We start from the raw sequence: 27,480 nt of genomic DNA, 5'->3' as shown, positions 1-27,480 counted from the left end.
AATCTAATGGCATACATTGGAAATGCCATTCATTGAAACCCACATCCTCTGCTAATTATATATACCAAGTCTGACATCACACTACAGTGGGGAAAGGGAAAATGTCCTGATCTCCACTGCAATGCAATTTCAATTAGAATGGTTTGACAACTTGCATGTTCAATAAAATGCCATTTGAAATGCCTTTTGATATAAATCTTCAACGAAATAATCGGGACCCAGTGACACTACTTCAAGACATGAGAGGTCATGTGGTCCTGGTCATAGTCATGATAAAAGTCCACACAGCAAACACCACTCATATTCAGTCAGGTAGCACCCTAAATTCTAGCCAGGGTCAAAGAACTAACAGTGTAACTCCTGGCAGAGATAGATTTTGTGTCAGTGGAAATGACACAGAACTGACTAGGCTACCATGTGCAGCTCACACCTGTCTGACATGCCAGGATGTAGTACTAACTCACACCTGTCTGACATGCCAGGATGTAGTGCTTGCACACACCTGCCTGACATGCCAGGATGTAGTGCTAGTACACACCTGTCTGACATGCCAGGATGTAGTGCTAGCACACACCTGTCTTACATGCCAGAATGTAGTGCTAACTCACACCTGTCTGACATGCCAGGATGTAGTGCTAACTCACATCTGTCTGACATCCCAGGATGCAGTGCTAGCACACACATGTCTGACATGCCAGGATGTAGTGCTAGTACACACCTGTCTGACATGCCACAATGTAATGCTAGCACACAGCTTGATTGTGTTCATGCTGTCACACACATATAACAAATACTTCCCCATACTACCTCACACACACACACACACACACACACACACACACACACACACACACACACACACACATGCACACACACACACTGCTTATCTAAGCAGTACTGTTGACTGCTACACATATATTTCTACTGGTCTGAAATTAAATACTTAAGGAATAATTTTCTGTTTTACTTCAAAATGACACGCTCACATTTTTAGTGTCAGGCTTGCCTTTCTGTTCTCCCCACCATGTGTAAGTGGTGATGACTGCACCCTTTACACATTTCGTTGTTGCTTCAAGTTGCAAGATATCTGATCCACAGAGTGGATAGCTATGCTTGCTTACTTGGAGCCTTCCTTTAATGTAAATATATTGCAGAATAAATGCATTTAATCATAGTGCATAATCACTTGTAAATTATTGCTTCTGTAATTGTTGACCCTCACTGTATTTGCATTCCTGTTGTTACTCATACAGTCAAATGAGATGTTTAAGTCTTGTTTACTATTATACTTGTGCAAATGATGCTAACCTTGACCTGACCCTGGTTATTTACAGTGGCCAAATGAAATATCTGATACACATTCTTAGGCAAAATCCATAGCTGTCAGTGGCAAACATCACTCATATGCTAGTACTGACATTGCTGTACACCTGGGACATGTATCACCTTAGGAACATATGAACCTTTATATAACACTGCAATCAGTTATATACCTCTATTGTACAGCTTTCAGACTTAACTTAATACTACGGATACAATATGTGCCCTTGGGAGTTGTCTCTGGCTGATGCTAACAGAACATAAGCTTTACATGGTTAAGTAAAGGTTGTGCAGTTTTGCAGGCATTAGTGTTAATATTTGTTTCTGCTTCAGCTCTTAGTTTTTCGTTCAGGTAGTAAATGTCTGTGTTATCCTTTGTCCCTTAGCCAGAGCCGTGACATATTATGCACACCTATGTCTGCTGATAGCATCTGCAGTGGGTGGTTCTTCCTCAGACTCATCTGTATCTGGTGGAACTGCTGCCCTGTCGGTGTACTGGGAACTGTGATTCTACCTGCAAGTTGTCCTTGTTGAAGCTGTCTCATGAGAATGATATTGTACAACATGAAACAGAGTGTGAGTATTTCGGCAGAGGTTGGTGGGTCATACTGCATGGCACCTCCTAAAGTGTCTAGAGACTGAAACCCTGATTTGAGCCAGCCAAATATTCATTGTATGATATTTCTAGTTTAAGCATGGGCATTGTTGTATCTTTGAAAAAAACAGACTAGGAACCTTGATCCACAATAAAAATGCCAAGAACGTAGGAAATGATAGGACCACACTTTAAAATCACACAAGTTTAATAAACCAGATTAAGCAATTTCATCAAGATAGTATTGACTTCTTCAGAATCTAGTCCAAAATATACTAACACCAACTTTTAAAGATCCCACCTTCAAACCATGTGCATCACACCCAATAATACAAAACTTTCAATTAACTCATTAGTTACAAAACCCAACACCATTCATCAAAATGGTTGAAATATACTTTTACATTTACAACACTTAGCCACCCGTTGGTGTAAACATTGGCTCAAGGTGATTGTTACTGTTGAAAGTGTCCAAAAATGGGAAAAAGGGGTTCAGGATGGATGGATGGATGGATGGATGGATGGATGGATGGATGGATTCACAACAACATGCCAAGAACCTATTTTAAGATACTTATACATAAACTATAATAACAATTAATAATGTTGTTAATAAAAATCAGACTTTATATGACATAAGTCTTGAAGTGCTACCTGTAGAAATACATTCGTTAAGGCCTGGGAAAACATTAGACTTCAACTTTAGTTGCCACAAAGTTTCCTTGTCCTCAGTCAAGTCCTTACAAGGTCCACCCCTCACATTCTTACTAATAGTGTCGATCCCAATAAAAGGTAAATTTATGCTCCAGATTTCTTCTATATGTTTGTATAAAGAATTTTTGTCTATTCTTTTTCTTAATATCAGTTATATGCTCAAATATTCACTACCTAAAATTATGCTGAGCCTTTCTTATGTAAAAACATTGGCAATGTTGAGACTTTGCTATATATACTAAACCCTTGGAATTAGAGGTACAGTGAAAAGAAGTATAAATGTTTACACCTTTGACTTTAACATTGTCTTTCATTAAAATGTGTTTGCATTGTCTGCAAAGACCACATCTAAAAGTTCCTTTCCTTTTATTGGTTAAAGTCTGGGCTCTTTCTCCACCTAATATCATATTTTTTTAATGATCTCCCTGTCCTATATACTATGACAGGTCTTTCCCCTATGGTTTGGCACAATCCTTCAAAGCACGTGAAACATTCCCAGTTTTTTCTAAGTATCTCAGTAATAATACCATGCTCATGAGTATAAGTGGTGACAAAAGAACAACCATATTCTAATTTGTTGCTCCCACTATTACTTGAATACAAATGCACCTGCGGTGCATGTAATAAAGGAGTTGGCACCGCATTATTTCTCTGCATGTAATAAAGGAGTTGGCACCCCATTCTTTCTGTGCATGTAATAAAGGAATTGGCACCGCATTCTTTTTCTTTTCCATCACTTCATTTTGCATCTCTACAATCAAAGAGGATAACCACTAGCAGTAAACATTTCCGCTACTTTACCACTTTCTTCTTCCAAAAGCTTGTCTTCAGACACCATTCTTGCCAGTCTGATATACCCATTTCTGCTTTTCCAGGTGATTACTATTACATTGTGAAAAAAGTTAGCATGGTTAGGTTTTTTATAGATGCTGCTAACTTTACTTTGTTTATAACTATCCTTCCACAACTGAACATCAAGTTAATTAGTGGTCTTATTACTATAGGTATATGTGCATTTCAAAAATGATGTAGTGGAATTCAAATATTCCACAAATTCCTCAGTCTCAACTTCGTTACACCCCCATGCTATAAATATATCATCTAGAAAGCAAATATATAACTTCCAAGGGGCTGTGACACATTTTTCAAAAGGAAACTTCTTTACTCATTTTAACAAGACCACATTGGCAAACAACGGGGCACAGGAAGCCCCCTTTGCTACACCCCTCTTCTGTTGATAATATTGTCCTTCAATATAAACAAAGTTGGTTTTCAAAATCAATGAAATCAAGGTGACTAAACTATTAATCTCATTGTTACTAAATATCCCTGACTCAAACAAATATTCATGAAACCACTTCACACCCCGATTGGGTGATATCACATTAAAAAGATTTACCACATCTAGAGTAAAAAAGATTAACTTCTCAGAATATTTCACATCCCTCAGTTTCAAAAGAAAGTCCCAAAAATCCTGGCATTTGGTGCTTATGACATTTTAATAAATATTTCATGTTTAAATCAATATACTTAGCCAGAGGGTGAGTTTTAGAGGTACCAGCATTATTTATTTATTTATTTATTTAAATTTGTTGATCGGGAGTGTCCGACTGGACGTGGGTCCATTTTCAGCGGAGGCCCGGGGAGAAAAGCTCCACAGTAAAATAAACAGACAGTAGTTACATTGGATTACATAGCGATTAACAATTTAACATAGAAATTACTTACAACATATTTACAGATGAAGAACATTAACAATGGGTTTCATTGGTGGATCAATGGTAGACATGTAGATTTTAGGAATTCCAAATATTGAAGGAATTCAAGGAAACTTAGTCTGCAAAAATGAAAACACATCAAAATCCAACTGGCCCTGTTTCAACATATCCTTGAGATAAAAATCAATTATTTTATAAACTATGTTAATAAAATTAAGGGAGGTTTCCTCATAGAAATCATCATTAAGATATTCAAACATTTTATTATAGTAATCCATTTTGTTCATAACAACACCACCACCTGCCTTATTAGGTTTCATAATCTGTATACCCTTGTCCTTAACCAATTCTTTCAATAATAAATCCTCAGAAACACTTAAATTATCCACAGCCCTAAACTGTGGTTGTTGCAGACATTTCCTTAAATCAAAATCCCAAAGATTTTCAAACAATAGTGGAAAGGCTAAAGGCAGATTAAAAGTACTATTTTTTCTAAATAATTTAATTTGTATGGTCAACATTGGCTTCTTTGAACAAATTTTTAAAGTTTAATTTCTTTAATAACGTTTTAAATCAAGCAGGACAGTCTCAATCCTGGTCCTCACATCAGGTACAAATGTTAGTCCCTTACTAAGCAGGTCGGCAGGTTGTAGAAAAAATAAATAAAGTTGCCTGCTGAATTATACATAACAACTGGACCACAGTCTCTGTTATCCATTTCAAAGTCAAGTGTACTCACTGAGCTGTTTAAGTCTGTCTCATATCCTTTTTCCAGTGGTTGTTGTTCCGCCTCCCCCATTGGTTTGACTCGTTCCTCCACCAGCTATCATCCTGCTGTAAATTCCTCTAATTTGTTATTCTCTCCGAGCATCTCAACGGCATGTTCTCTAAAGGGAGTTCACCACCTTCCCTATCAACTTCACTCTCAACCTCCATCACCAAAACTTCTTCCTCATTGTTGTGGTTCTGCCTTCCCTATGAAATGATTGGCCAAGGATAGGGTCTCCCTTCCTGGTATTCCATTCTATCTCTGACCATTGTTTTATATTTGCTTGGTGAGGTTGCATGGGTTTCTCATGGGTGTCTTGAGCCAAGGTTCCAGTACATAACCTGCATCACCTACTAGATATCATTGTGGAAATTCACCCCTAGCAAACCCTGTATATAGCCAATGGGTGTGCCATAAGTGTGAGTCATGAAAACTGCTTGGATTACCTGCACAGCCATTGTAAATAATCCTTGGGCATAACAGAAAACCTGACATTTTATAGAGTGGTAACCTGTCCTGTTACTGTACCTCCATCCATGCTCACCAGGTGAGGCTTTTATTTTTATGTGTGTGCAATTTATGACTCTCAAAACTTCAGAGAAGTGTGCTATTTAATAACATTCCTGCATGGTCCTTGCTGTCTCCTGTGGGCTTCATGGGAAATAGATATACTCCCTTGCATGTTGCAGCATTGCATTTAGAAACTGATGTAATAATCTGGAAAATGAGGCCTGTAACAGCCCTAATATATCCCCTGTGGGTCTCTGAAAAGTAGCAGTAGCTGATATACATAAAACTAAACATACCTTTCTTTCCACTACGATGGGTTCTCCACAATTTCCCTGGGGCCTCAGATGAGGAAGACAGAAGTTGCATATTTTTTCTAGTGTTTCCCCATCCACCCAGTATTGGTCTACAATTTCTGTGTCATACAGTGCAAAGTTAGCCAAAGAGGGACTAAACACCCTTATTCTTCTCGGCCTAAGTCTGGCAACAGCAAGAGAACCTTGAATTAAATCCTGATGCACATACAGATTTATAAATGAAGTGTCAACCACTAACATGTTTTTATTTTCAAAGTATAATCATGGCTGAATTCCAAAGCATTTGGTATTTCAGTGCAAATGGCTACACTAGATGTACAGGATTGCTTTATAGGTTCATAACCACCTACGCCATGTTGGATTGGCTAATTAGTATGTAATTCAGTTGCTTATGATGTCATTAGCATATTTTGTCATTTACCCTTGCTTTGCAGGTCTAGACTAAGTTTAGAGCCATTTAAGGAATATAAAATGGCATGCAGCAACCCGTACATGATAGCTACACTTAGTGTAGCTGTTCATGAATCCAGCCCAATGTTTTCTACTGAGCTGCTGTATTAATAATCTTAAATTATTAATTGTCATTTGTAATAGTCTTTGTTGTGCAAGTATTTTTCTTTATTCTAATTTCTGCCTTATTCCTGCTTCATATCATCTGTCTGGGAATTCTCTTTTTTTTCATAATAGTAACAATACATAATATGTTCCCCATCCACAATAGTCCACTTTATTGTCTTTATGCCTCTAACTTTGCCTTTCAATTTATTTGCTTTTTTGTAGAAACCACTATTAAACTTGGGATTGGGAGTTCATAAGAACCCCAGAGGCCACAGGGCTTCTAGTTGCAATGGAGTGCATTTTACATTTTTTAAACAACCTATAAAATCAGTGATGGCCTGAACAAATGCTGCAATTAACAAATGAAATTCAGTCTTCGCTCTTCTACTTTCTTTTTCCCCAAAGCCTTCCAACACCCCTTAACTGACCAAAGCTACACTGTAATAACCCTGAATCCTTCCAACACCCCTTAATTGACCAAAGCTACACTGTAATAACCCAGAATCCTTCCAACACCCCTTAACTGACCAAAGCTACACTGTAATAACCCTGAATTCTTATAACACACCATAAATGACCAAGGTTACACTGTAATAACCGTAAATCCTTACAACACACCCTAACTGACCAAGGCTACCATGTAATAACCCTGAATCCTTACAACACACCATAACTGACCAAGGCTATACTGTAATAATCTTGAGTTCTTACAACACTCTGTAAATAACCAAGGCTGCACTGTAATAACTCTGAATCCTTACAACACCCCCTAACTGACAAAAGCTGCACTATAATCACCCCAAATCCTTACAACACCCTCTAACTGATGAAGCCTACACTGCAATAACCCTGAATCTTTACAACACACCCTAACTGACCAAGGCTACCCTGTAATAACCCTGAATCCTTACAACACACCTTAACTGACCAAGGCTACACTGTAATAATCTTGAGTTCTTACAACACTCTGTAAATAACCAAGGCTGCACTGTAATAACTCTGAATCCTTACAACACCCCCTAACTGACAAAGGCTGCACTATAATAACCCTGAATCCTTACAACACCCTCTAACTGATGAAGCCTACACTGTAATAACCCTGAATCCTTACAACACCCCCTATGTGACCAAGGCAACAGTGTAATAGCCCTGAATCCTTACAACACTCCCTAACTGACCAAGGTTGCACTGTAATAACCCTGAATCCTTTCAACACACTTGAACTGACCAAGGCTACTCTGTAATAATGGTGAGTCCGTTCAACACACCTGAACTGAACTAGGCTACACTGCAATAACCCTGAATCCTTAGAACACACCCAAACTTACCAAGGGAATGCTGTAATAACTAAATTAAGCTAGGTGTCTAGAGACTGCTAGGTGCCAGAAACCACGTGCTTATAGATGCTCTGAGGTACAGTTTAGAGTATGTTTTACCTTTTGATTCAGTGATGACCTGAACAAACATCATCTTTTTTATTTCAAGGAAGACATTGGTTATATCCAAGGGGGAATGCTTAACATTTACAAAATAGCAGCACAATAAACACAGAAGACAAATGCTTGTGATGATACATTAATCATATCTAGAAATAGTACCTGACCCCCACAATACCTTTAAAAAGATAGTTACTTTCTGTTATCCCTGTCTGGTCTTACATTGACCTGAAAATTAAGGGACAAATCAACACAATCATATTTCTAGTCATTGCTGCCATGTGCATATACAGCATGCCTCCTCACCCCAACCTGCAAAAGACAGCCACCAATTGTATACCATTATGATTGAAAAAAACAAACAGAACATATTTGCTGTCAGACATATCAACACAGAATGCATCTTTATACCCTTCCCCAAAAGATATCCACCTGTATATGCATCTGATGCTTGATTATGAGGGAAATGAAACCTTTCCAACTTAGTTTTAGACAGTGCACTGCTCCTGTATGAGCTTAGTGATCCTCTGTACACCCCTCTGAAGTTTGTGAAGAAAGTTAAAATGATAATGACCATACTGTCCCTAGCCCAAAACAAGATAGTGATCTCTGACATTTGGTTAGAAAATTTAAGAAATAACGCATCATTCACAGCACTGACCCCCCCCCCCAACTCCACAACAGCACAGAGGCCTTCTGCATGCACCTCTAAGCAAGGCTGTTTTTAGACTAAGTGGGATTCAGGTTAGAGACTGCTACCACAGAGATCTTTTGTGTACACCTCTAAGCAGGGCTGCTTTTAGTAAGTGGGTTTCAGGATAGAGCCTGCTACTAATCCTGTGTCAAAAATCCACTTATGCAACTTTGGTGAGTGGGAGCAACCAGCTCCTAGAGGGTCTGAAGGTCTAGATATTATTTGATGTATTTCAATCCTTTGAGAAATGAGTAAACTGAGCAAGTGACAAAAGGATCAGTTATTTTCATCCAGACAACCCCCTCCCCCCGCAAAGCAGTTATAACCACGTCTGTGTACAATTCAGATGCAGGATTGTGATAAAAGAGGATGATAATGTAATTCATAACCAACAGCTGACACACATTAAAGTATTTCAACTAATTTCATATAAATCACACAACTTCTTCAAAGCCAGAATACTAAGGAAATAACATCAGAGAACCAGTCATTTTCCTCCACAGATAGACCCAGCAATTATATCAATTCTGTGCATATAAAGTTTCAAGTTAAGTAGTCAATCTTACATAGGATCATAGGATCACAGGAAGTTACTAGGCTAATGGCTCTAGGGCCCTTACAAGCCTAGCCAAGTTCAACACTTATTTCCACAATCAGCACCTAATGCCCATGTCCAAGAGGGACACAGGTGAAACTCCCAGGGTGAATTTATGCTAACACATCCAATCATCCAGACTGCGTTTGAAGAAGGCCAATGATGTGCTCTATTTGACATGAAGTGGGAGTCTGTTCCAAATGTCTGGTAACCTCTGGGAGACAAACCTGTCCCTCCAGCAGGTTCTATTAATGTCACATACCAGGTTAAAGTCTTTAGAGTGAGTAACCTGTGTACCATTTGACTTACGATTATATGCAGCATTTCCAATAAAGCAGGGTCATAGATTATGCACGGCAGAGATTGCCTCTAAGTAGTCTATATGAAACACAATAAATTGACAGTGATTTCAGACAATCCACATAGGACAGATGCTGTAGACCTTGAATTTTCCTTGTGTGGAACCTTTGTGGTCTCTCCAATTGCTGCATGTGCTTGGAAATGTACATACCAAAAGGGGCATTATATTCAATTATTGTCCTGATGAGGGAAGGTACAGTGTGGTTATAACTTTTTTTTCTGGACACAATGCCCTTACTTATGAGATGAGCAATATAGAATCCCCTCCTCACCACTGTGGAGACATGGTGATTGAAGGTAAGGTTGCTGTCAACCTGTGTGCCCAGGTCTCTCATCACTGAGTGTATACTTAGGGTGTTGCTACTGATGTGGTAGTTAGCAGGAACATCGCCCTTACCCAAAGGGATGATAATACATTTTTTGAAATGAGTTAAAGGCCATGTATTTGGCACCAATCATTTGTTTGTGTAAGACCCTCTTGTAGGATGTTGACATCATTTGGAGATTCTAAGACTGCTCCCAGTTTGCAGTCATCAGCAAACTTTGTCAGCCACAGACCTTTAGTTTTTGCTTGTATTTCAGAGAAATAGATTCCAAACTGTAGAGGTCCCAGGACTGATCACTGTGGAACACTACTGGTTACAGGTCTGCTGTTGGAGGTGGATTCCTCTATTTTGACTATATTTGTTATATCAGTGAGCCAGTTAGCAACCTATCTAATGATATAAGGGTTGATACCTAGCTGGGTGTGTTTGTTAATGAAACCAGAGTGGGCGATACTGTCAGAAGTCTTGGCTAAGTCTAGGTAAGCTGTATGGACAGATTTCCCCTCGTCCAGGGCCTTTGTGACTGTCTTGAAGAATCCCATTAGGTTTAACAGGCATGGTTTCCCTTTGCCACATCCAAATTGAGTAGGGTCAAGTGTTTGGAGATTACCTATATTTTTGTTTATTTATATCCTGTTGATAAGGTCCATGATGATTCCTTCCAAGGCCTTGCAGATAAGGCTAGTCAGGCTAATAGGTCTATAGTTCCCAGGGTCAGTGGAAGCACCACCTTTGTGCAAGGGAATAACGGTGGCCATTTTCCATGCAGCTGGGATGAGGTACGTGTATAGACTATGACTGAAAAGATTACCCAATGGTGCCGCTAATTCATGCTGGCACCCATGTAGTACTCAGCCTGGGATGTTATCAGGTCCCATAGATGCTGTGCTTTTGGCCTTAGAGAGCATGTTTATGACCTGCTCTTTAGAGATACATTGTAGGAGACAGGTAGTAGGGATGTCATAGGCTACATGTGGTGGAACAGGGGAGTGAAGTTTTCACAGAACATGTCAGCCATCCGGTTAGCTATCTCCACAGGCTCAGTATATGTGGTATCATTAAGTACCAGTTTGGCACAAATCTGCACCTTTCCTTTTAGGTTACAGATATAATAAAAAGACATCTTATGGTTGTCATTAGTTGAGGAAGCTAATTTGGATTTGTAGTTTGCTTTGGAGGACTTTACAAGAAGTCTTATTTACTTATTTAAGCTGAGGAGGGAGTATCTCCAGTTTAGAGCTCACTCCTTCTTACTCTTAGACAGCAATTTCTTCCTTTTAGGGGAGGACAGTGCACAACACCTACCTTGACCTAGCTAAAGCCTTTGATACTATTCCCCACTTGTGCATAATGATAAACTATCCCAGCTAGGCATCAACCCATATGTTACCACATGGGTAGCTAACTGGCTCACTGATAGAACCCACTCAGTCAAAATAGGGGAAGCCACCTCTAGTAGTTGACTGTAATGAGTGATGAGCCCCAAGGATTGGTCTTGGGGCCTCTTCTGTTTGGGATATACATTTCTGTGGTGCAAGCTAAAACCAGTGGTCTGTGGCTGACCAAGTTTGCAGATGACTGCAAGCTGGGTGCTGTCTTAAATTCCCCTAGTGATCTGAACATCCTCCAAGAGGCCTTTACCCAAACTAATGACTGGTGCTAGAAGCATGGCCTCAGACTGAATGCCAAGAAATGTATCATTATCCACTTTATGGAAAATGGCATCCCCACTAATTATCACATTAATAACAATGTACCAAGCATGGAATCAGTCGTGAGGGACTTGGGCACCCAGGTTGATAGAAACCTGACTTTTGACCACCACATTGCCTCCATTGTACAGAAGGCTTTCTACATGGCCCACCTCATAAATAATAGTATTTCATCTAGGACAAAGTAAGTCATAACATCCTTGTACTCCTCCCTTATTAGACTCATTATTGAGAACAATGCCCCCCTTTGGCATGTACCTTGCCAAGCACATGCAGCAGCTGGAGAGACCACAGATGTTCCTGACCAGGAAAATCCAGGGTCTCAAAAACCTATCCTATACAGATAGGCTAAAGGCCCCATCCCTCTTCACAGTCTCATGCAGACTGCTTAGAGGTGACCTGTGTCTGGCATATAAGGTCATCTCAGTCCCAGCCCTGATGGAGTTGCTGCATATCCGTAAGTCAAACTCCACTCACAAAACCCACACACAAGGCCTTAACCTGGTCTGTGACATTAATAGAAGTTATTGGCAAGATAGATTTGTGTCCCACAAACTCCCCCGTCTGCGGAATAGACTCCCTCTCCATGTCAAGCAGAATAACTCTCTAGTCCTCTTTAAGAGGAACCTGGATGACTGGATGGAAAACAGAAAATACACCCCTGGGATTTCACCTGTGTCCCTGCTGAACAGGGGAAACAGGTGTTGTCTTTGAGAGAACATGGGCACAATCCTTGGCTAGGCTTATAAGAGCCTCCTGGCCAATAGCCTAGTATCATCCTTTCAACCTATGAACCTATCATATTGCAAAACCTGTTAATGGCAGTTGTCGACCAGACAGATTTGCTCTTCCTTGAGGAGCTTGTTTTGGTCCTGTCAGGTATGGCCAAGTCAATACAGTTATACAGGTGTTTGTATAAAGCATTGGTGTAGAACTTGGCATAGTTGCCAATGCCATCTGATGGGGTAGTTGCAGTGAAGCTATTTATACCATCCTGTAAGAAGTTATAACCTGCTTTGGAGAATTTTTTTAGTTTAGTTGCTGCTAGGGGAGGGCAGGTATGATAGTTACTTCGAATGAGACTGATTTGTGGTTGGATCTCACCGTGGGAGACCTCACAGTGAGGGTGATGCAATGAACCCCATATCGGTAAGCAGCAGATCCAGGATGTTGGCACCCATTGTTGGGGTAACAACCAGCTGGTCCAGGCCATTGGAGTTAATGATGTGAATGAACCTTTGGGAAAGTGAGTCTGAGCATGAGTAATTCACCCAGTCAATGGAGGGGTAGTTAAAGTCATCCAAAACCATGGTGTTTGGATGGATCTTGCTAGACTCAAGTAGATCCAAATAGACAGAGTGGGTGTACTGATTCATGGAGGGGGTCCTGTAGCTGGCAATGACTTGAATAGGTTGCACCTGAAGTATCTCCAGGAAATCATACTCTTTAACCAATCCGGAGGTATATTTATCTTTAATGAATATTGATGCACTGCCTGCTTTAGTTTTCATGCCTTCAGTTTGTGGTCTGAACGTGTGGAAGGAGGTGTGACCCACCATGGCAGGGGTACTCTCTACAGCCTTGAACCAGGTCTCTGTGATTGCACAAATATCCACATCTTCCAAGGTGAGGACTGCTTCCAGTGAGTGCAGTTTCATGTAAAGACTCAGCATTTAGCAGCATAATCTTGAGGTTGTTTTTAGATGGAGATTTTACATTGAGAATTTTGTCCTTGAGACAATGCCTAAAAAAGCACTATGGGGGTGGCAAGAGCCTTAGCCAGTAGCCAAAATCCCAGGGGTGATGAAGACAATCTCTGGCAAAGCATCGAGGTCAGTCGATCATGTCATCCCAGGATGACAGATACTGGATCACCTTAGAATGACAACAGAAAGTAAGCCAATTATTGAAGTCAATCATTTTCTGTTTGTAGTGAGGCATCATCCAAGGTGAATGTAAAATGCTGCTTAAGGCTCAGGACATACCTGCCTGAGACACATAATCTGACAACTCAGTCATGTCTCTAGTCCAGATAGGTACATCTCAAGTTCTTCACACCAACATTGACTATGATAGAGTCATAACAGTACCTGTTGTTGAGAGACTTGAGATCATGTGTGATATGGCGGATCCTAGCACCTGACAGACAGTGGACCATGACCTTTTCCTTATCCAGTCCAGTGAGAGGGACATCTATGTGTCTCACCATGGAATCACCATGGCTAATATGTTTGTTTTTGTGTTTTGCCATAAGGGCTTGACGGGTGAGACACTGGTGCATGAGCTATTATGTGTATTGTGTTCTGCAGAGGAAGCATTATTTGTCATGTGGTTGTGTTTGAGGTTGAGAGGTCTTTGGTATTTTGGTATATTTCTGGTGAGGACCTCTGTATATTTAGGTATGTGTTATACGTGTTTGGGTGGAGTAGGAGGTGAGGTGTGCATGCTGAAAACACGCTCATTGTCATATATACTGACTTGTGTGTGAGACAGCATGGATTTGGGGTTCTTAATGTAGTTGCATCTCTCACATATTGGATTTGTGTGGACTATGAGTAGATAGTTGTCGGTGAATATGAGGCAGTTGTTACTCTGCCTCAGGATGCAAGTGTTGACCAAGCTGGCTGGAGAAACTGTGGGAAATTGTGTGCCTATGAATTTATATGGTCAGAAAAAGAGGTCACACTTAGGAATGGCTAGTAGCTGAGAGGTGTGTTGGTACCTCTGAGATTAAGCTTAGTGTTCCACCTGACAGTAGAGCAGGGCTATGAAAAACCTCCGGAGGACCACAAGCAAAGTGCTAATGGAACATTTAACAAGCAAGACATTGCTATCTATAACTAGCAACAGTAACCACCACTACGCAGAAGTGCACTATGGTGTGTTACATGCAATCAAGAACAAATCCGGGGCTTAAAACTCAAACTAGCCAAAAAGGACACTGTCTCTGAGCTCTAGTCCAATAACCCTCAATTAGATATGACCCAGACATCACACTCCTCCCACAAGAATGCAGAAGGGACTTCACCAACAAGGATGGTTTGAATTTGATGCTCAAAAGTTACAAAACAGATCAAGTAACAGCAAACCTGGAAATGAGCTATGCTACAGCTGAACTAGTAAAGTATACAATAAAATGTGACAACAAATTCAGATATTTCAAACAGACACTAGAATGTAAATACAAATTAAAAGTGCAATATAAGAGCAAAAATACACACTTATAGTTAGTTGGAAGTAATGGATGCCTCAGATCTTTCAGTATCTTAGTGGTCTGAATCTGGCCTATGCTATAAAATGCAGAAGTATAAGAAATTTAAAGTGCATAGAATCACAGTCACAACAGCAAAAAGCAGTTTAAAAAAACATAAATTCATCAGCAATTCCCAGCTTAGGAGGGTGTAGGCCACATTCTCCCATCACAAGAGTCTAGATCACAAAGTCTCCTAATGTAAAGCAACTGGTTTTGGAACCCAAGTGCTTAATTCAGAACTAAGACACTTCAGAAGAAGAGACAAAATAGACCCTCAACCAGAAATTTCCAGCTTAGAAGGGTGTACTTTATCCTCTCCTGCCACAAGAGTTTAGAACACAAATCTTCCTAATGTAAAGTAACTGGTTTGGAACCCAAGTGCTTATACAAGAATAAAGACACTTAGAATAACAGGCACAAAAAGCATTCACCAGCAGTTCCCAGCTTAGAAGGGTGTAGGCCACACTCTCCTGCCACAAGAGTCTAGACATCAACTCTCTCAGTGCAAAATAACTGATCTGGAGCCCAAGTGCTTAAACCAGAACTAAGACACTTTCAGAATAACAGACACAATGAGACTTCAACCAGTAATTCTAAGCTCAGAAGGGCATAGGCTACACTCTCCTGCCACAAGAGTTTAGACCACAAATCTTCCTAATGTAAAATAACTGATTTAGAACCCAAGTGCTTAAACTGGAACAAAGACACTTAAAACAACAGGCACAATAAGCCTTCACCCAGCAATTCCCAGCTCAGAAGGGCAGAGGCTACCCTCTCCTCCCACAAGAGTGTAGACCACAAACCTTCTTAATGTAAAATAACTGGCCTGAAACCCTAGTCCTTAAACCAAAACTAAGAGGCTTAGAATAACAGCTACAATTTAATCAGGCTACTAACAAGCAGTAATAAATGCAGCAGAATAAATGCAATTGAAAACTTTTAAGAAGAGGCAGCAAAAGCAAAATAAAGTAATAAAGTAGGAAGAGACACAAACACAGTAAAAGGAGCTGAATAAAGTGCATTTTTTGTATTTAGCAGTAAGGGAGGAAATAGAATATAATTCAACATTAAGAAACTAAAGGAGTGGGCCTTCACAAATTATCTTACTGTACTCAGTAGAATGAGCTGATGCAATGAGACTGGGAGGAGTGTCCAATATCAAATTTATAGTAGTGGTGGGCAAATGCACACTAGTCCTGCAAAACCAGATAGTAATGGCTACTTAAAACTGAGCATATGACAATACTATCAAGTTACTTTCATCCAGCCAGTCCCAATCCCATAACTCTAAACCTCTTACCGCCATAATCAGTGACAAATCCAAAAATAATCAGGGGCAATTTTTTTAAATATTAGTATTATTAACACAATGAGCTAAAAGAATGTGAAATAGCATGCATTTTCTGAGGCAAAAGAATGCCCTTATTTATTAGGTTTAATCCACCACCTTTTTCCCCAAATTACCATCTTAAGTAGGGATTGGGAGAGGCAGATCAAAATTTTAAAACAAAATTAGGGACATTTGAGAGGTATGGTCAGTCCCCTTCCAGTAGTTATAGACATGAGGTCTAATGGTAAGTTCCACCTATGCTAGTAGATAAGTTGCCATACATTGTGGTATTCTAAGTTGCACCACACAAATCACAAAACCACGAATATTGCTAGAAAATAAATTCATCACTGCCAGCATCAGGAAAAATAATAATAGTAAAATACTTACCTAATTGCTTCTGTACTGTGCCATTCTTCTCAGCTGTCCAAAGTTCAGCAGAATGTCCACCCTGCCAAGCTACAGCCAACCATTAAAACCAGGTAATCAAACGTTATTGTTTTAATACATAAAAAATGCAGTCCTCAAAGTCCTCCCTCTCAGTGTCACTTCTTTGCATCTACTATTTGAATGTTGCAAGGTTGTCTGTGTGACTGCACAATGCAAGACTAATAGGAAATTGCTTGACTTGAATGATCAAATGAAGTGGAGCACCTCACCCTGGGCTGCATGGGTATGTTTTGTTGGATTAAGGTTCAACATTTTATTTATTTTTTAGAGCAACATTTTGAGCAGTGGCCAGCAGAGAAAAGGTCCAAGATGAGACTGCAACATAAACCTCCTTTCAAGGAGTATAAAACAACTACAAATAAGCAGCATTATATACAATAGACAAGTAAGCAATGCATAAAAACCATTTAAGTAATTAAATAATTAAATAGAAAAAAATTAAACAAGATGCCTCCAGCTACATTCTGTGTTAAGAACTGATGGAATTAAACTTCCATAGTTTAAAATATAAATAGACTCTTTATATAACAATTTATGTTTAAATGTCACAATATAGCGATGCTTTAAACTTATTTGTTTAAGAATACTGCCCTTTAAACCTGAAGGGTCACCCCGATGATATAAATTGAAATACAACAAAACAGGGCTTTCACGTTTTAACTTTTGGTATTCCTAACAAGTTCTCATAGCCTAAGTTTAAAAGTTCTCTTAGTTTCACTCCCATAATATAAATCACAAGGACACTTAAGCACATATATAAGATACCTTGCATTAGGTATAAAAGACCCCCATCAATCTTAGGAAAACAAACTTTGAATATATGGGCAACTAGAACAACCACCACAAGAAAAAGTGCTCAAATCAGAAGGCTTCCCACAAAAAGAGCTACTGGGTAACTGAAAATTACTGTGCACCAATATGTCCTACCTCTCGTATATGGTATGAGGGGATTATAACACGAGTATAACACAGAGTAGTAGAGAAATCATGCAGCTGTAACAAGAAACCCCAATATTATTTAATGAGCTCTACTAATTTTTCACTAAACACTATATAAATAGAAACAAATATATTTTCTATCATTGTGAGTATATTGGAAATATATTATTATCCTTTTTGTTTGAACAAACATCAACTTCAGGTTCACTAAAAACTTCACTTCCTACTCCATCATTCTAGACAATGCCTTCTCCACTATAAGCCATTCATTCCCTCTGGATAAGAACATTTAAGTACTGGACCTTATTTCACTCAAAAAGTCCAAATCATTGTTACACAATCTCCTCAAGCGTAAAAATCCCCATAGGGTAATGAGGATAAAAGATGAGGGGTAGCACCTTGTACCATGCAAAAATGTCACCATTTTCACACCCCTTCGACTTCACATCCAAATACACAACATTAGTGCCCCATATGGGCCCATCAAAAGACAAACCAAATCTATTCCTCCCTAAGTCTCTCACAAAACTAAAAATCTGATCATGATCACATTTGCAAACAAAAATTAAATCAATATAATGAAAATAATGTATAACAAACTTATTTAAAAATCATGTTTATGTATGCACTCAGTTTCAAATAATCATATTAACAGATTAGCATACATGGAGGCAAAAGGTGCTGTCATGCTGTACCCGATAACTGATGATAGATGACATCGTTAAATTCAAAAAATAATTATTAACCAAACAAAACTGTGACAACTCAATAACAAAACTTGTAAGAGGACTATCCCCTAACAAATAATAAAGAGCCCGAATACCATGAGTATGATTAATGTCCGTCTACAGGATCTTCACATCTAAAGTTAACCAATACTTATTAGTTTCCACTTCAAATCCTTCAGTTTAGACAAAAAGTCAAGAATGTCCCTAATGTAAGAAGCTTAACAGCAAAGGGACAAAGAAACTCATGAAGTACTAGACCGATGTTATGCAAGAAATACCTGCAAGCTGAAACTATCTGGTGGCTGGAGGCTTAGAAAGACTTTTATGTATCTAGGGTAAACAGTAAAATATGGCCAAACTGCACCCCTCAGTCGCAAATCTTTTTTCAGTGTTGTCATTAGTGAAACAGCCCAACCTATATACCTTATACAATAGTTCTTCATACTGTTTTAAAGATTTTAAGTACACTTTCATAGAGACTCTTCATATACATTGCTATCGTTCAAATGTTCCAAACACATTTGCAAATATTGTCTATAGTGCATAACTATCTTGTTATCCTTGTCCAGAGGTTTAAAAATTAACTCACTATGAGCACACAGATCTATCAAAGCCCCCCCATTAATTTTTAGTGAAGTTATATATTGAATTAAGTGTTTAGCCTTCATAAACTCCCAGTATGTATTTTCCATAGCAAAATTAAGCATAGCTGAAAATAGTTTTGCTCCTTCATTGTTAAATAGAGGCAGAAAAGTACTATGATATTTAATATTCATTGTTTCCAACAAACAATAAACATTCACATCAGGTTCACCCCCACCTCAGACACACAAGAATAAAAACTATTTTCAGGATCCTCATCATCTGAAAAAGTAGTCACTGGAGAAATCAGCATTAACCCTTTCTTCTTCTTCTTCTTTCGGCTTTTCCCGGTTAGGGGTCGCCACATCGGAACTCCGGTCTGCTAATGATTGGCAGTCGATTTTTATGGTGCTGAGGTGCCAGCCCAATACCCAACCTTCAACGAAGGCACGTCAATTCCTGCATGTCTTTCAAATGCCACTCGTCTGTGGGGAGGACATGCAGACTCCACACAGAAGGCGCTCCAGCTGAGAATCGAATGGGAGAACCTCTTGCTGTTAGGTGACAATGCTACCGCTGCACCACAGTGGCTTTAATCAGCATTAGCATTAACCCTATCACTATTAAAAAAAAAATTCCATAAATGCATTTTACGAACCAAATGAAATATCTAGGGCCTACTTCGATGCACCAAAATTTCACTTACCTGAAATTCATATCACTGAGATAAAAAGGCCAATGACCACACAACACCGATATCCCGGAACACAAAATTCACACTGGAAGTAAGTAACTATTTGGCCACCCTGTTGAACTTTGTCCCTTACTTCCATGATAGTGCAATCTCAGAGTAGGTATATTTAGTTAGGGGGGACTGTGGGGGCCACAGCCCTCCACCATGGGGGTATAGGGGGTGAAGCCCTCCACAGGGGTGAGTTTGCTTTCCTTAGACTTTACATTTTTTTTTTTCAGGATGGCCAAGTGGTTCCTTACCTGGAGTGGGAAGTTGGAGTTCTGGGATGTCAGTGTTGTGCAGTCATTGCCTTTTCATCTCGGTGTTTCGGATAAGTGAAATTTTGATCTAACGAAGTAGACCCAATACCTCACACTTAATAATATGTAAATGAGATAAAGCAGTCGGCACAAACTTTATCCCCAAATTTAAAACTGATACCTGTTCATCACTTAATGAAAAAAACAAATAAATTAATTATCAAATTAATTACAATGTCCCCGAGTAATGTTTATCATTATAGTGTCCGCAAGTAATGTCCATCATTACAGTGTCTGCGAGTAATGTCCATCATTACAGTGTTCCCAAGTAATGTCCATCATTACAGTGTCCACGAGTAATGTCCATCATTACAGTGTCCGCGAGTAATGTCCATCATTACAGTGTCCCCGTGTAATGTCCATCATTACAGTGTCCGCGAGTAATGTGAATCATTACAGTGTCCCCGAGTAATGTCCATCATTACAGTGTCTGCGAGTAATGTACATCATTGCAGTGTCCCCAAGTAATGTCCATCATTACAGTGTCCGCGTGTAATGTCCATCATTGCAGTGTCCGTGAGTAATGTCCATCATTACAGTCCGCAAGTAATGTCCATCATTACAGTGTCCCCGAGAAATGTCCATCATTACAGTGTCCGCGAGTAATGTCCATCATTACAGTGTCCCTGAGTAATGTCCATCATTACAGTGTCCGTGAGTAATGTCCATCCAACAAATTACTGCCATTTACTTCATTTGTATCTCTGTTGAAGCGGTTTCTCAGTGATTGCTGAATAGCTGAGTTCATTATTAACTCTCCCCCTCTTTCTGTCATTAAAGTATGTTTGCTTGCCATGATTATGAAAGCTCTCAAACTTTTCATGATGTCTTGCATTCTTTTGCTCTGGAGGGAGAAGTAGAAAAGCAATCTCATTGTATTCCCATTGACTAAATAAACCGGTTCCATCTTGAAGATGCATAAGAAACCCCCTGAGGATTCCTACCTCATTTGCCCCCGACTGATATTTCTGCTGATTGTCTTTCCACATGAAGCCTCTACCACTGTTGTAATCACAGACATCTCTTTTTAGTTTAGTTTTCTTTCTCTCAACAAATCCTTCTCGAACCTTTTCAATGTGTCATTAATGTCCATCAAAAAGTTATGCAGACAGGAAGCATTAGAATTTGTGGTCAGCACAGAACACAAGGTATGAATTTCTTCTTTAAGTCTACATTGTTTCAACACATCCCTCTCTACTAATATATTAATCCACTCCAAGGAATGCGGGAGAGCTGCAGCTGTCCACTTAATCTGAAATCTTTTATCATCCTCACTGGACAAATCAAATGGTGTGGTGGGACTTTGAATGTTCTAAGTCCTCTTGGTGTAATGTCCAATTTAAGTCAGCATTTAAGGCTGAAGATGTTAGAATAACCAGCCATTTCTTTATGTAGTAAATGTTCTAATTTATCAAACGTACCCTACAGTTCAGAAGAAACACAGGCTGCAATGCACCGTCCCAGTGATAGAAACGGGTTATCTGTCCTTTTATTCCGTACACCGTCCCAGTGATAGAAACGGGTTATCTGTCCTTTTATTCCATACACTATCCCAGATATAGAAACAGGTTATCTGTCCTTTTATTCCGCACACAGTCCCAGTGATAGAAACAGGTTATCTGTCCTTTTATTCCATACACCGTCTGAGAGATAGAAAGAGGTTATCTGTCCTTTTATTCCATACACTGTCCTAGAGACAGAAACAGGTTATCTGTCCTTTTATTCCTTTCCTGTTCAAACCTTTGCCAAGGCTTAAACGGCATTTCAGTATCACACAAATTACCTCAATCATTACGGGAATGAATAACATAATTCTCCAGGCTTTACGTTAAGTCACTTCCTTCATCATGGAAAACTTGTGGCAGGTTGTGCAAAGGATCAGTAGCACTAGGGTTTAACGTTTGCTGCATTTGTATATTATTTGGTTTCATTTGATAGTATATTGTAATATAAACGTGTCTAGTGGAACTCCCATATTAATTAACTGTAAAAAAAAGAAGGAAAGTAAAGTAGAGTTTTAAGAAGTGCTCATTACCATATCTCTGATAGTAATCAGACAATCTTCATAAGGGATGCCTGCAATGACCTGCTCACCAGTCCACATGACATCAAAGGCAGATGGAAGGAGTACTTCCAGCAGTTTCTGAATGTATAAAATCCCACAGAAGCTGTACTGCCTCAGACACAGCTTTTGGTGAGAGAATGTAAGAACAGCACTAAGGAAATGAAGTGATGGAAGTACCAGGCTCAGAGGTGGTTAATGCATACATGATTAAGATGAAGAAAGGTGGATCCCAGGTGACAACAGAACAAACATACTTGCCAGTGCCTGTGTACAAGGACAAAGGGGACATTCACAACTGTGTGGGCAGTACAGAGTGATCAGACTCCTGTCACATTGCAAGAAAGTTCTGGAGAGGGTTACTGATGAACGAATACGCAGAGTAGTAGAAAGTAAGGTGGGAGATGAGTAGTTTGGATGCAGACCAGGATGCACTACAAATGACCAGATGTATGGCCTCAGAGAGATAGTTGAGAAGAAATGAGGAAAGAGGCCAACTTGGCATTCCTATATTTCAAAAAAATATGGCAAGGTCCCGGAAAGCTGATCTGGACAGTCCTGTGGTGGTTTGACATCCCAGAACATAGGCTACAATAGCAAATAGGTTGACAGGGCCAGATCAACAAAGCTGCTGTATGCAGATAATGTGTCATTTCAGGCAGACTCTGAGCAAGAACTTCAGCAAATGATAAGGGACTGTAATGCAAAACTGAAGCCACCAGGGATGAAACTGTATTCAGCTAAATCAGTTGTAATGGCAGCAAATGGGGGAAATTAGAAGAAGGTGAGAGCTGACATACAAGGGAAAATAGTGCAACAGGTTAACAGCTTCAAGTATGTGAAAGGGGTGATTGAGGAGAAGGGAATTCTGAGTGAGGAGATAAAAACAGAATCCGAGGGGCAGAATGTCAGAGGTGCCATATGATGGAAGAATGCCAAATAAGCTGAAAAGTAAGTAAGGTGTACAAAACAGTAGTGCAACCAGTGCTACTGCATAGTAAAGAGACCTGGGCAGTGAAGCAGAGCAGTTGAGGAGGCTAGAGGTACTAGAGATGAAGTGCCTAAGATGGGAGATAGGATGAACACTGCAGGACACATGACTCAATAAGGACATCAGAGTAGAAGCCCAACTAGCTACAATTGCAGAGAAGGTCAAATAGAAGAGATTATGGTGGGTTGTGCACCTGTGCAGGAAAGCAGAAAACAGTCTGATGATGCAGATCTGGAAGAGGTAGAAAGAAGACAGGAGGAAACAAGGGCATCCAGCAAAGAGATGCCTAAAGTCCTGCACAGTCAGGCATGACTGTCGAAGAAAGGAGGAGAGTGCCACTGCATCGAGAGACGTGGCAGAAGGTGACCACATGTAGAAATGTGAAAAACGGGATTCGTGAGGAGGAGGAGGAAGATAAGAAACAGTTCAGAGTATGGCAAGCTGAAGTGCACAGTGGCGTTTATCCTGCAGTTAAACAGGAGTAGATCCATTCATTCGATAAATGAAATTTTAGCTGGTTTTAAATGAGTTTACATTCTAAATGGATGTCAGTGGTAGAGGGATGTGGTTTCATAGTTTAGCTACAATATGTGAAAATAGAAAGTGACCTGCAGTATCACATGATCAGGTTATAGTGATCAGTGATTTTTTTATAGAGACTACATTTCTATTGGAGATGGTGTGTTGTAAGTTGTTAAGGGCTGAGTAATTTAATGGCTTATAGAGAAGATGGTTTGGTCATTCTAACCAGTTTAATTCCCTGAGAGCTGGCTAGGGTGTGTTATATTGTTACAGTTTACTGCAAATTTGATAATGTTATAATATTGCTCAAGTTTGGATAGTTGTGAGACCTAAAGGTTAGTAAAGATTGAGGCAGTATAGGGGTGAGATGGCGATAAGAAAGTAAAGGTTATATATCTTCTGGGCATGTGAGTCAGGTAGGTTTTTACTTTATATAATGTAGCTATTTTTTGATGATTTTTTTAAACATGTGATACATTATTTCAGCTGGTGATCTACGATGGCTCCCAGTAATTTGGTGTGATCTGATTGTTCTATCATGGTGCTTTTGGCAGAGAGATTAGCAAACATTTTGGTAGACATATCTTCTGGGGTAAAGAGCACTAATTTATTTATTTTTTTAACATTTAGAATTAGTTGTGAATTATTAACCTAACTTTTAATCGATAAGTAGGATTGTTGTGTGAGGTCTTAAGATTTTATAGGCAGATTTGGTAGCGCAGATTAGGGTCAAGTCATCAGCTTATTAAACTACGGTAACATCTTTGTAGCACTGTAGAGGTCATTGATTAATATGATGAAAGGTATGGGTCCTAATATAGATCCTTGTGGGACAGCAATAATTATTGGCCAAAAGTGATAAAACCATTTTTCCATTGCATTGCTTGTACAATGTGTGAGAGGTAGCTGTGGGACCATCACACTGAAGAGCCAGAGATCCCCAGGTATGAGAGTTTATATAAGAGTTTTGAATGGAAGACAGTAACATAAACTTTTGATAAGTCTAGGAAGGTGGTGGAGACTAGTATCCTGGTATTTGTATGGGTATTGACAGAATTAAAAACTTCAACAAAGCAGTAGCCATGCTGTGATTAGGACATAACCTATGATGGATCGAAGAAAGAAGCTGGTTATGTATTAGATATCTGAAAAGTTGTGTATGAATAATTTTTTAAATATTTTGATAGGTGAGAAAAAATGACAACTGGCCTATAGAATGAAAGATTAGTATTGATTCTACCCTTGTGCAATGGAGTAATGAAAGATTTTTTCCATAGTGAGTGGACTTTATTTTTAGAAACGGATTGATTTATTGGAATTCAGACTAGATATGTAATAACCTCAGCTGCTGTTTTAAGATATTTGCCAGGTAGATTGTCAGGGCAGTTGTAGTAGGCTTTACATTTTTGGGGTATTTTTTGAAGTGGGTCTGCTGGAAGTGATTGGAAGGAGAAATATTTAAGGAGGTTATTTGAATGAGTAGAGACATCAAGAGATTGATGAATTGCCTGGGTGGTTAACAACAGTGCTGTCTGTATAAAGTGGGTACTGAATTGTCTGGCTGTGGTATCATTTTGTTTCTGTATGCTTGCTGTTGGCTGCGTCGCTTGTCCTAGATTTAACATATGCTTGCTGTTGACTGCGTTGCTTGCCCTAGATTTAACATATGCTTGCTGTTGGCTGCGTCGCTTGTCCTAGATTTAACATATGCTTGCTGTTGACTGCGTTGCTTGCCCTAGATTTAACATATGCTTGCTGTTGGCTGCGTCGCTTGTCCTAGATTTAACATATGCTTGCTGTTGACTGCATTGCTTGTCCTAGATTTAACATATGCTTCCTGTTGGCTGTGTCGCTTCTCCGAGATTTAACATATGCTTGTTGTTGGCTGCGTTGCTTATCCTAGATTTAACATATGCTTGCTGTTGGCTGCATCGCTTGCCTTGATTTAACAGTTTATTGATTCAGGCCTAGAATCCTTGTATTATAAGTAAGTGTGTTTTGACTGGTTGCAGTACAGTTTTTTTTTTTATTTTTAGTTATAAGTTGTTTTGTTAGGTTTCTTTATTGCCTATATGCTACTGAAGTAGGAGCTGTTTTATTTTTTTTATCTGGACCATACAGCCTTCATCTCAGTTTCATAAGTGGTTTAGCTGCTAGCTATAGCAATGGAGCAGGGATGGTTTTGAATCTTTTTTCTAACGTAGGCTAGTGTATTTACAACACCAAGGAAGAGTTTTTGAACTGTGACAGCAGCTTTTATGGGGAGAGTCTTTAGTGAATACCAGTTATGATTATATATCTATATCTATCCATATATATATATATATATATATATATATATATATGTATATACATATATATATATATATATATATATATATATATATATATATATATATATATATATATATGGGTTCCCTTCAGATCGTCGAACGTCCATAATGTTGAAACACATATGGCCGCGACGAAAACATGGTTTCTTTACAACACTGAACCATTTGCATGGAGATTGCTGTAGGGAAAAATTCCCTTTCACTTCAATGTAAGTGAGATCTCGGAGTTGTTATGTTTAAGTAGTAGGTGGTATGGGGGCTGCAAAGGGGCATAGGCCCCCTGCTGCAGCAAAAAAATTTTTGTTTTTTTTTTTATTTCGGGTTTGATGTTGTGTAAAAACAATGTTTTTGTCTCGGCCATATGCATGTCAATGTTATGGCCATTCAACTATCTGAAGAAGACCCATACATACACGTATATATATATATGTATATGAAAAGTTATACGTTTCTTACCAGACTGTATGGAAGTGTTTTTGGGGATGTTGCTTTAGTGCCTTATGGTGTAGATTGTTTAATGATCACTCAGGCTGTCTGACACAGTTCTCTGGGATATATAATATGAACAGGATGTTAGGATCTAGTTAGGAATTAATTGTCTGACTGTAGCGTTGTTATACCTGCCAGTAATTATAAGCTGGGTGAACAGTACAGGTATGTAGGACTGGTTGGATTTTCAGATTGCATGGTTTGTCTACCTACATTTATATCACTCAATATTAAGAATTTATGAAAGCTTTTGAAAAAGACCCAGCAAAAAATAACTTTACGTGTTTTAGAAGCAGTACTTTGTACTCATGATTACAATTGTTTGGTGAGCATTTTTATTTTTAACATGGTTAATAGAACTTCTGAGGCAGACAAAGTTGTGAGGTTGCCGGGGAAAAGGGAGATCACAAGTGGTTTGCAGAAAATATCCAATAAAAACTGCAAGAAAGGCTTAGCCAGGCTAGAGTCTTCAGTGAGTAATATCTTAAACCTCCTGTAGTGGAGGTTCATGGGATATATGCAAATGATCCATTAAGAGCATGATAGTATTTCAGCTACATGGCTTCAGAATGCCTGTGACTTTTCACTTTCTAAGTCTTTATCAGTACAGTCAGGCCAATAAAGCCAAACCCAACTAGCTCTAGACATGTATGTTTTATTGGTCTTTTCTTACTTTATTACAGTATTAGTGGATTATTTGACATTGTTTAGAAACGCGGAGCTTAAAATGTAGTCTAAATGTTCCATAAAGATTACAGTGCCTGCAAAACATCCCAAATAACATCCAAGCAAAAAATAAAAAGGTCATGTAGACAAACTATTCAACTATCCTACCTTGTGTAGAATTCTCTTTCCTCTCATTCTTATACAATTTTCTCTGCGTACATACATAGACACTTGCACACAGTGGCAAATGCACAGGCAGACATAAACACACACACACACACACATGCACACACACACACACACACACACACACACACACACACACACACACACACACACACACACACACACACACACACACACACACACACACACACACACATAACTTGCATATGGATGGTGTCTAGAGTAGAACTCTTGTATGCAACTATATATTACTGCATTCTAGATGCAGAATTATT

The sequence above is a fragment of the Protopterus annectens genome, chromosome 2.part1 (assembly GCF_019279795.1).
Source record: "Protopterus annectens isolate FY-2018-M chromosome 2.part1, PAN1.0, whole genome shotgun sequence".
Classification (NCBI taxonomy): Eukaryota; Metazoa; Chordata; order Ceratodontiformes; family Protopteridae; genus Protopterus; species Protopterus annectens.
The sequence above is the reverse complement of the archived record's forward strand: the minus strand, read 5'-3'. Positions refer to the sequence as shown.